Here is a 10,835-nt window from a genome sequence, read left to right on the forward strand (position 1 = left end):
GCTCTTCCGATCTCACACACACACACACAAACACAAACACACACACATTCATACACACACACATGTCAAAATATAAATGCATACACGCATTCTCGGAAATATTTGTAACATCACCTAGAAATGTATGCCAAATCATGTTTTCAAACATTGATGCGACATCAGAAAATAACAGGAAAATTGTTTTGTTTGCACCGATATTATTTCTTTCTTTCTCTCTCTCTTTGTGTTATACATGTATATTATGTATCTAGCTATATCGGTAACATATATACACACACACACACGATGCGTTGGGTACAGTGGATATTATATTTCTGTATTATCTGAAAAAAAAATCAGTCTAATAGTTTCACTATTGACATATATAAAACAGAAGTTTATATATATGTATATATATACGCAAATGTAGCTTTTATATGTATCTGTATATGTTTATGAAGGTGTTGTGTGTGTATGTATATAAATGTGCTTGTATTGCTTTATAGGTTGCATTTGTGTGTGTGTGTGTGTGTGTATAAACAAACACAAAAATACATAAATGCATATGGGGTTTTATCTATCTACACACACACACATTGCCTTCTTTTTCAGCGTTAAGCTAAAACTATTAAGACTTCCTGTGTTCTTTTTTCTTTTCTTTTCCTTTGCAATAAATAGGTTACACACATACATACTCGGTATACGTTTATGGGTTTTACTCATACATACATGCACACACACACATACAGTTTATATGTATAGGTTATGTATATTACTTTTGTATGTAGGTTATATATATATATCATCATCATCATCGTTTAACGTCCGCTTTCCATGCTAGCATGGGTTGGATGACTTGACTGAGGACTGGTGAAACCGGATGGCAACACCAGGCTCCAATCTAAATTTGGCAGAGTTTCTACAATATATATATATATATATATATATATATATATATATATATACACATACATACATACACACGTAAATGAATTTATATACATGTTTGTGCATATTTGTATATGTAGGTACATATGTATATGTGTGTGTGTATATCTATATATATATATACACACACACACACATATACACATATATCATTGCTTTAACATCCACTCTTCTGTACTTGCATGGGTCAGATGGAATTGTTGGGGCAACTTTCTCTGCGGCTGGATGTTCTCCTGTTTCCAAATAGGATAATATTTTCCCTATGACCAGACTTGTTTGCATGGGAGATTAGAAACAAAGGACATAGCTTGTATGACAGTGAAGCTCATTTACAATTATCGTCAAACAATTGCAAAACAAGGAGATACACACAACTAGCCTTTATCTTTAATTTCTGCCAAATCCACCCACAAGTCTTTGGTCAGTTTGGGGCTACAGTAGAAATTTGCCTAAAGTTGTAGGACTGAACCTGAAACCACTTGGTCAGAAAGCATATTTCTTAACCACACAGCCCCGTTTGTGCATATATATATATATATATATATATATATATATATATATATATATAACCCATGCTAGCATGGAAAGCGAACGCTAGACGATGATATATATATATATATATATACATACACGTACATATATCACTGTATTGTCTAGACTATCAGATGTTGGTCTCAGTTCACTTCGCATTGTTCTAATCTTCAAATGATGCCAATGCACAGGTGTATGTTTGTATGTATCTGTGCGTGTATATATATATATATATATACATACACACACACACACACACACACACATATACATATTTTACTAGGGAAGGCCATTTTATGGGATTACCCTGAATTTCCCGTCCATAAAGGGTTTAACTTTATGGTGTATTGTCAGACCCCAAAACCTGTTGGCCTAAGACCACTTCAAAATAGGGAGGGGAAAGGCCTCGTAAGAGGCCTTAAGCTTTTCCCCCTCCATATTTTGAAGAAGTCTAAGGCCAACAGGTTTTCGGTTCTGACAATATGCCATAAAGTTAAACCCTTTATGGACGGGAAACTCGAGGTAATCTCATAAAACAGCCTTCCCTCATAAAAATTATATACTGCTCTACAACTTAGAGTGTGCTTCTTCTCCGGATTTATGTTTTCTACAAATTATATATATATATAGAGAGAAAGAGCCAGGCAAAAATAAATCCTTATAAAATCTTTACAGCTGTTTCAAAAATTTAGCAGCTGGTTGATGTAGTAATACATATTACTCAAATGGGTGTGCTTACTGATACTGTATTAAACATCAAGTATGTAGAAATTATTCTGATTACACACTCATATTTTGCTTAGGCATTGTGTTACTAATAACCTGGTGTAGAACTCTATACATATGCTTACTCATCTGTACTCGATATATATATATATATATATATATATAAATAAATGATAAGATAGATAATGTGTCATTTTGTATATATAGATATGTGTGTGTATGTATATATATGTGTATATATATATACATATTTATGTATATATATATATATATGTATGTATATCATCATTTAACATCCATGTTCTATACGAGAATTGGTCAGATGTATATGTCAACACATGGTGTGTATTCATATGTAGGTGTATGTGTGTGTACATTTGTATATATGTACACACAAACATATATGTCATCTTCCTCTGTCAATGTCCGTCCTTAATGCTTGCATGTGTTGGATGACTTAACAGGAATTGATAGTTCAATGAACTTCATTGTGTCAAAGTTTGCTTTCTATGTTTGGATGCTCTTGTTAATGTGAACTCTTTACAAAGTTCACTTGGTACTTTTCTTTGTAGTCAACACTAATGAGGTAAACATGCAACTTAGATCCCCTTTGACCAAATGGAGTTACAGGAGAAAAGGAGACAGCTTTATGTTAGGGAAAGAGAGGTTAAAGTATGAAAGGAGGTCCAAAATAGAACAGGTTTCTTGCTCGAGGGGTGGGATAAGAGAAGCTATGTAGCTACCCACACAGAAGAATGAGTAGGAGTTACTTGGGTAGGGCTAGAAAGGGAGATACAATAGATGTGATGACGTATCGTCAGGGACCCAGGTACATTTGAGTAGATGGGTGACGGAAAAGCAAGAAGTGTGAATGCATTGGAGAGTGTGAGGGATGGTTAGAGATGCGGAATGTGTGAAGAGATGAATATAATAATTGGAAAACAATGACTGAGGGGTGCTCAATGATAAATATGTTAGAGAGAAGAGTAGGTGATTATGTAGGGTTGAGGAGTGGATGAATACTGGACGAGGGTGAAAGGGATCATTGATGATGCTCTTTTTCTGCATATTGAGCAAGGCCATTTACCTCTCTTCTTTCCTACCTTGGTCTTTGCTAAGTTTATCGTGAGACTTCTTGATTCTAAGTTTAGCTTCCATGTCTGGAATTGCCTCTCTAGTTCCACTATAGACTCAGCTATGTGAACTAGATCATTAGCATATCAGAGTTTCCATGGACAGCCATTCTTACTTAAATTCCTTTGTGATGTCCTGTATGACTCATGAATAGGACTGAGACTTTGTACTCAGTGAAATACCTTAGCCAACTCCTTTTTTTTTTTTTTGCAGTTGTCTCACTATGAAAACTGAATCAGTGATACTTCTGGGCACAAAGCCAAACTGCAATTCATCTAGGTCTACTTGTCACCTTCATAACCTGATCCTGTAGTTTGATTCCTCTATAATTTCTTTTCTCTAAGGCACCACCTTTGCTTTTATAGCAGTTCACAATGATGCTGTTATGCCAGTCATTTTGTACAACATTTCCTGTATTACTTGATTAACTATGTGGGTAGTAAATACGAATATTACCAAGTGTTTCGAGCATTTCTGCAACTATCCTTGATAGACCAACAACTTTACCTCTCTTCACATCATCGATAGCTTTATCTACCAAGTTGCCATTGACTTAATTTGCTGGTCCCTCTGTAAGGTCAGTTTGAGGTACCCTTTGCATTTTCTATGTTCAACAACCTCTCGTAATTGTATTTTGATGCCACTATCTTGTCTTCCACACTGATAGCGAGCATGCTTTCATTTAGAATACATTTCTCACCAATGTTGTCCTGCCTTTGTCTCATACACTCTCTCACAATCCTGAACACTTCACACATTGCAGGGTATGCATGAATTTCTTTCTATCTCACCGTTATCTAAGTATGAGAGTCACCTAAATACTCTTCTAGCCATTTGATAATGCACTCTACTACTGCCCTCCTTCTATGTTTTCCAAGCCTGTCTCTGAACTCTTACTTCCCTGTCGATTGTCACTCCATCACCACAGCACATTCAGTTATGCTGGGGCTTACAATAAACCATATGAGACATCTGATTTGTAGCCTTAGGCAGGTTATTATGTAGATATTCCCAGTTGCCATCTACACTATCTTCCTCCCTATAGTCATATGTATCAATTATAACTTCTGGAAACCTATGCCCAACTGCAGGATCTTTTAAATTCCATGTTTTCTTTCTCCATTTCATCTTCTGTTTTTGTGTCTGCCTTGTTCTAGCTCTCATGTCACTAGCGATTGATCTATGTTGTGTAGTGCACACCAGGAAAGTTTTTTTTTTTTTTTTTTTTTTTTTTTTTTGCAATGACCCTTTTGTTCTGTCCTCTTGTGAAAATGTAATCTGTCTGATTTTAAATGGTCACCCGATTGGTAGGTCATGAAGTGCTTAACTGATATGTGCGCATATAATATATATATATATATATATACACACACACACACACACACACACACACACACATATATATACACACACACGCACATGCATACACATTAGTTATATTTCTATTTTAGCTATTAACATGTTAACCTATTTTTTATCAGCAGTTGATCTGAGAGAAAGTCTTATTTTTTAAATTTTAATTTAATAATCTGGGCTAGTTTTTGTTCTCAGATTGTTTTGAGTCTTGTGTGATTTATCTAAAAGCAGTTTTCTTACACTGCCTCGAGATAGCATTAATAAATTATTGATAACCAATGGAGTTTTCCCTATTAGTCATAGAGCGTTATTATCATTGGTTGTAATCATTTGTAATTTCTTCTTAATTATATCCTTAAAAAACCCCCCAAAACTCAGTAACTAATAATCTCGAATTGTAGTCCACACTGATGGAATTTCTGTTTTATGTTTATAAAATTCAAATCTATAAGCATTTAATAGTATTCAAAAATGATTTGAGCCTTGTGAATTATTACCTTCTTTTTTTTTGTACTTACATTGATACTATTAATCCTAGGTGTTTTTACACCCGTCTCCTTTGTTCATTCTTGAAATGTTATATTTCTTTTACAGAAAAAGGAAAGGAAGCTGTTGTATATTTTGTTTGCGTGTTATTTCCGTTCCCGTTTTCATTCAGGTTGCTGTTGAGTGTCATGCTTTCGCTTTTACAAAATCTCTTTCTAAACTAAGCCAACTATTTTAATTGGTGGGAGTGTGTGTGTGTGTTATGTGATTGTTTTAAAGTTTCAGCTATATTCAGTCATGTAAGGAAATAAGGATTTAATTAATGAGTTTGTTTAAATGATTGATGGGGTGATATATTACAAAATGTAATGTTACTTATGAGTACTTTGAAAGATTTCTTTGCACAGCATAAATTTATTAACTTGATATAAATTTAATGTTGGAATTTTATGAAGCTATGATGTAGTTGTATAGCTACTTCTGACATTTATTTTAAAATATCATCATCATCATTGTGGTCATTGTGTTTATGCCCACTTTTTCCATGCTGCCATGGGCTGGACAAAATATGGAGCTATATTTTATGGTTAGATGCCTGTCCTGATACCAACTTGTTTTCAAGTAAGGTGCATTATTCCACTAGTCTTGGCACATTTAACTACCAAACTGCTGGACATAGATGAACATCACTACTACTTAAGCAGTATCAGGGCAGACTCATGGAGACACACTCAAAATTTATTTCTATGTATCAAATTTCATACACACTGATGGCTAAGTGGTGACTCATTTCTCTACCAAACCCCTAAACTTGAACCTCACCACTAGATGCAGTTTAAAGTGTTGCCCAGTACATATCTTCCCCTTATCCAATTTATTAAAAAAAAATTAATACATTTATATTATCAAAATATATTGCCCAAAGTGACTTACCATTTACTATGGCCAAAACATCACCTGAATTAATTTTTTAATTTTTTTTTATGGGATTGTTCCAGAGACCATTTGGATGCCCCTGCTCCAACACTTATCCTTTTGATCTTTTTTGCCAAACCGCTATGATATGGGGATGTAAATGAATCAATGCAGGCAGACAAACACAAAGAAATGCACACACACAATTTCCGTCTAATCCATATGCTAGGCATTTACTCAGGGCTATAGTAGAAGATTTTTCCAAGGTAGAGTGCAGAGTGACTGAGCCTGAAACCACATCGTTGCAAAACAAACTTCTTAAATACACAGCCATGCCTGCACCTTTATAATAATTTTATTTTATAAAATTTGTTGCAATTATATTGTTTTTTAACAATGATTGCTGCAGAGTGTGTTTGGTGTATAGCTTGGTTTTTATTCCTGTTCATAATTAACCCATATTACATATGTATCTACATCCCTTCAGAAAAGCAGACACATTATATAATATCAGTTGATTTCTTTTATAATACTTTGTTCTTTGGTTGAATTTACACTGTAAAAGCATGTTCTTTTACGAAAAGTTATCAGATCCTCATACGAATTCTCCCCTCTGTATATCTTACTATTTTAAAAATTTGGGTGGGGTAGCCCTACGTGATGTAAATTGGGTTTTGCAAGTAAAATACTACCACTGTTGGGACTCAAATGCAGTTGTAAGAATTTATTTCTCTTTTAGAATTATTGCACTGTTTGCTTTTTTTAAAAACATTTTTGGTAAAAAATATAAATTAGTTGAGATGTATTTGCTGAAAAATGGTGTAGAAGTAATCTTAGAATCTCTTGTTCTATAACTGTGAATTATATTATGTAGGTCAACCCTGAATGCATTTTCTCCTTTTATAGTTTCTTTGTATTCCTAGTCAGACTTTTTATCTGAAATCTCATTTTCTGTGAAAGAAGGCAGTGCCCGAGACATTTTACAGAACTTCTGTGACTGGCAGAAAGAATGTATTTTCAAACCAGAGTCCTAATGTTTGCAAAAGAGTCATCATCATCATCATCATCATTTAACATCTATCTTCCATGCTGGCATGGGTGGCACAGTTTGACAGGATCTGACAAGTTGGAGGACTGTGTCCTCCTATAGTGTAATCCAATGTCTATTTAGAATAGTCTGATGGTAATGCTAAAACCAGGCAATGAATTTACTGCCAGAGTAGGCCAAAGTGAGATTTGAACTCAAAATGTAATGAGTCAGGACAAATACTTCAAGGCATCTTGTTGGATGTTCTTATGAGTAAGCCAATCCATCACTCTGAGTTTGTACTTTTTTATTGTCCCTGCAAGTATGAAAGTTCGAGTTGACTTTGAAAGGATTCGAACTCAGAACAGAGAGAGTTAAAACAAATACTGCAAGGCATTCTGTTTAACAGATTGTCATAATAATTAACATAAAATTGAATTTTAGGAAGTTATTTTTATAAGTTTCAGTTGAACATTGGGGGTTAATGTAATCAGCTTCCCCCCTCTCCAAATTTTAGCCCTTGTGCTTATAGTAGAAAGACAACTTATTATTCTGCTGAGGTCGACTTTGTTTTTCATCCTTTCGGGGTCAATAGATTAAGTACCAGTGAAACACTGGGGTTGATGTGATCAACTGTCTCCCTCTCCACAAAATTCAGGCCTTGTGCCCACAGTAGAAAGGATTATTATTATTATTGATGATTGTCTTGCTGCCCGCCTTTAATTGGACAGGCAAGGCAGTTTTCCTTTGCCTGGTGGCTGTGGCAAAAGCGGTTGTGTGGTGGGCGAGGCTGAAAGGCATGAGGACAAATAGTTTCCTCTTTGGTAGAGGTCTCATTGACTTCTTCAAGTTTCACTTGAAATGGAAATTGAAGGTCGAGACGCAAGCGCTATCCTTGAGTGGTTTTATTGAAAGGTGGGTGAAAGTTGCAAAAATGGCAAGAGTGGACGGTTCCTCTCTAAGTGTAGACCTGTGAGTTGGAGAAAGGGAATTGGAAGGGGTACTTGCTCTTGATGTTCGGGGAGATCTCAGACAGTAGGGTTCCTTGATTATCCTTTGAGGTCATTCTGTATCAGGAGAGCTACATCTCTATCATCCCTGCCCCCTTTTTTTTTTAGCTTTGTATACCGTGTACATATCCCTTCTTTTTCATTGTATACTGTGAATATCCCCCCTCTTTTTTTTTTTTTATCATTTCATTATATGTAAACCCCCACACTTTGTGTCAGTCTTTGTATTGTCCCCCTCATCCGCCCTGGTGGCAAATAAATGATATTATTATTATTATTATTATTATAGTGAGCTGACAGTCACTAGAGCATCAGACAAAATGCTAAGTGGCTTTACTTCTGGCACTTTAGGTTCCAAGTTCAAAAACTAAGTATCAGTTGAGCACTGGGGTTGATGTAATTGACTAACTCCTCCCCCAAAATTTCAGGTCTTATTATTATTATTATTGTTATTATTATTATTATTATTATTATCATCATTATTATTATAAGGTGACAAGCTGGCAGAATTATTAGCATGCTGGGCACAATGCTTAAAGGTATTTTGTCTGCCGCTACGTTCTGAGTTCAAATTCTGCTGAGGTTGGCTTTGCCTTTCATGCTTTCAGGGTCGATAAATTAAGTACCAGTGAAACACTAGCATTGATGTAATTGATTAGTCCCCTCCCCCAAAATTTCAGGCCTTGCGCCAATAGTAGAAAGGATTATTATTTTGCCCTATTGAAATTGTTGTTTAAAAACATGAACAAATAGGAAAATATAAATTGAATATTCATGATAACGTATTAACTGTTTTTGAATAAGGATTGTAACTAAGAAAGAAAATAATTGAATAATATCATTAAGTGCAAGTAGAATAAGTTTATAAGTTTCTAACAAAGACTTAATATTAGATTACCTATATTATAAAAGAAAATACTAGTTATAGCTTCTTGGCAGGAAAGCATGAACTATGAGAAGTAAAAGGAAGACTACTTTTTCTTAAATTCACAAAAGTAGAACTTTTAAATGAAAGTTTCCTGAAATTCCATAAATTACGTTTGCAAACACGATAGGCAATTCCCCCAAGATTAGCAATGCACTTCCCCAAAGTAATCTTGAGTCATTTTGGAATGTAAACAAGTAATGTATGCTATGCTATTACCATCTGGCAAACTGAGCTATGCAGAATGAATGTTACTCCTAGAAATTGTATCATCAACAATGACATTTTCCTACGATTGATGAAAAAATATGGAATGAAAAGTCACCTGGGAAAGATGTTGTTTGTGTGAAAAGTTGACATTTCATATTCATTTAGTGATTTCTAATGAAAAAAAAAGTTTAAAAAATGTTTAACATCAAATTGTATAACATTAGAAGCTAAGAATAGGGGGGGGGGAGTAATTTATCAAGGAAGTTTAAGTATATTGCAGATGTAATATTTGGGGTAAAAATACATATAAAGTTATACAATAAGTTGCCTGAATTAATTTCTTCAAAATTTTTTAGGTGCAGGGGATGTGGGCTGTGAGTAGTCCCAAAAGAAGGAACTGTTCAGAACAGTTTCCTGTAAGCAAGATGGTCTTCTGTTTACTTGCAAATCTTCAATATAATGGTCCAGTGACAGCTCAGTTGGGGTTTGCAAAAATATCTGTCCTTTTGTAGGTACTATAAGCACAAAGTTTCCACTTTTGATAAGTGTAGTTATGAGCATTGTAATAACTATCAGCATTTTAATAACTATAAGTATCAGCATCAGAATCTACTTCTTAACAGAAATAAGGACAGAAATGGATTTTACTGTTCCAGAAGATCCACAACTTGGTCTGTTCCAATAGCAGAACTGTTAATCTGGCTAAAGGAATTCTTAGATATATGACACACATACACACCCTCACACTAGTTCATTATAAACCGAGTCAGGATTGTAAATCTGATTACTGGTGGCAATCCAATTACTATCTGTTTTCTCTGTCTTTGATAAGAACTGCTTTAATTAATTTTGTTAGAACTGAATAAATAGTAATTCTGAAAGCTATTGAAATTATGGAAGCTGTTGTCTTTCATCAACAAGCTCATCATACTCTATAATGCCTTTGAAAATTTTTCTACCATTGTTTAGGATACAAGATTCCTAGAGAAATCCATATGTTGCCTGTTGTACAGTTTTATTGTAGTTTGCTTAACCTATAAACATTTAGTGTGAAAAAAATGTATTTTACTAGGTGGTGTGAGGAAATCTAACTGATATTTTGTTTTAAATTTTTTTATAGGGCTTAGTACATTTTAGCCATCTTGAACTAGTGGTTTTAAATTCCCTCATTTCATATATATATATACACACACACATCCATACATACAAATGTATGTATGGTTTTATATATATATATAGGCGTAGAAGTGGCTGTGTGGTAAGTAGCTTGCTTACCAACCACATGGTCCCGGGTTCAGTCCCACTGCGTGGCATCTTGGGCAAGTGTCTTCTACTATAGCCTCGGGCCGACCAAAGCCTTGTGAGTGGATTTGGTAGACGGAAACTGAAAGAAGCCTGTCGTATATATGTATATATATATATGTATGTGTGTATGTGTTTGTCCCCCCCAACATCGCTTGACAACCGATGCTGGTGTGTTTATGTCCCCGTAACTTAGCAGTTCGGCAAAAGAGACCGATAGAATAAGTACTAGGCTTCCAAAGAATAAGTCCTGGGGTCGATTTGCTCGACTAAAAGGCGGTGCTTC

The 10,835-nt window shown here is 34.8% G+C and overlaps 1 protein-coding gene across 7 annotated transcripts in view; it reads left to right on the forward strand.

The window, feature by feature from the left end:
- LOC106880133 (uncharacterized) overlaps positions 1 to 10,835 on the forward strand; it is a 208,078-nt gene that overhangs the window by 2,596 nt on the left and 194,647 nt on the right. The gene's annotated exons all lie outside the window — the stretch shown is intronic.

Source organism: Octopus bimaculoides, chromosome 2 (genome assembly GCF_001194135.2).
Source record: "Octopus bimaculoides isolate UCB-OBI-ISO-001 chromosome 2, ASM119413v2, whole genome shotgun sequence".
NCBI lineage: Eukaryota > Metazoa > Mollusca > Cephalopoda > Octopoda > Octopodidae > Octopus > Octopus bimaculoides.